This window comes from Otolemur garnettii, unplaced genomic scaffold (assembly GCF_000181295.1).
Source record: "Otolemur garnettii isolate 467f Iridium unplaced genomic scaffold, OtoGar3 scaffold00156, whole genome shotgun sequence".
NCBI classification, from domain to species: Eukaryota; Metazoa; Chordata; class Mammalia; order Primates; family Galagidae; genus Otolemur; species Otolemur garnettii.
The window spans coordinates 863,553-864,841 of record NW_003852551.1 but is presented as its reverse complement, the minus strand read 5'-3'; positions in this window follow the sequence as shown (position 1 = coordinate 864,841).

Below are 1,289 nucleotides of genomic sequence, written 5' to 3'. Positions count from 1 at the left end.
TATTTTTTTGTTGCAGTTGGGCCGGGGCGGGGTTTGAACCCACCACCCTGGGTATATGGGGCCAGCGCCCTACCCACTGAGCCACAGGCGCCGCCCCAGGGGCCTCCTTTTCCTGCCATGCTTTAAAAGTTGGAACCACAGCAAAACAACTTTAGTTTCCCAACACTCTTCTTGTCTTACAGGTTTGTGGCAAAGTGAGGCAAAAAATAATGTCGGAAGTGTTTCCGAAAGCTAACTTTTTCCGTGCGAAGGATTGCCCTTTATTATGAGATTTTGTCCTTCTTGCTGTTTTGGTGTGTCTTGTTTTTGTTACCATGCAAGGAAAGGAGGGTGCTTTTTCCTTTCCATTTCTTTCATTGACAAAATAAGTTTGCCCCAGAGCCATGAGCTGAGACCTTAACTGAAAGTAAAACATATTGGGAAGCCTCAATAATTGAAACTGTGTTGCTGGTGACTATGCAATCAGTTCAGGGGAGCAGAGTGGAAAGTCTCTAAAATATAGACAAACAGTGTAGCTATAAGGCAGTGTATTGCTGTCTGGTTTCCTCAGCCGGCCTGGAAACCTACACAGCTGGGCTTTGTAAGATCAGAGCATAGAGTTAACAGCATGGACTGTATTTTGGGTGTTTAAAGACAAACAAGCTTTAGGAAAGTTAAAGAAGGGCTTTGTAGGGTGTTTGTTTATTTATTTATTGAAACAGAGTCTCACTTTGTTGTGCTGGGTAGAGTGCTCTGGCGTCATAGCTCACCGCAACCTCAAACTCTTAGGCTCAAGTGATCCTCCTGCCTCTGCCTCCTTAGTAGCTGGGACTACAGGCGCCTGCCATACACCTGGCTAATTTTTCTATTTTTCGTAGAGAAGGGGTCTCCCTTTGCTCAGGCTGGTCTTGAACTTCTAAGCTCAAGCTATCCACCTGCCTTGGCCTCTCAGGGTGTTAGAATTATAGACGTGAGTCAGTGCACCCAGTCAGTTATTTTTAACTTCTTAAAAAGTGATCCTGAGAATTAAGTGCATAACAGTTTTGAGAGCACAATGCTGAGGACTCACTTTTCAGCATAAACTGTTTGAGAAGGCAGAAGGCAATGTTCTCACTGCCCTGTGAATCTTCTCTCATTATAACCGGGACAGCCTGCGCAGAGTTAATTGTGTTCTTACGTGAATACCTTATGGCATCACAAGGAGAAATGTTTGTTTCTTGGCTTGTATTTATTTATTTTATTTTATTTTTGAGACAGAGCCTCAAGCTGTCCCCCTGGGTAGAGTGCTGTGACATAACAGCTCACAGCAA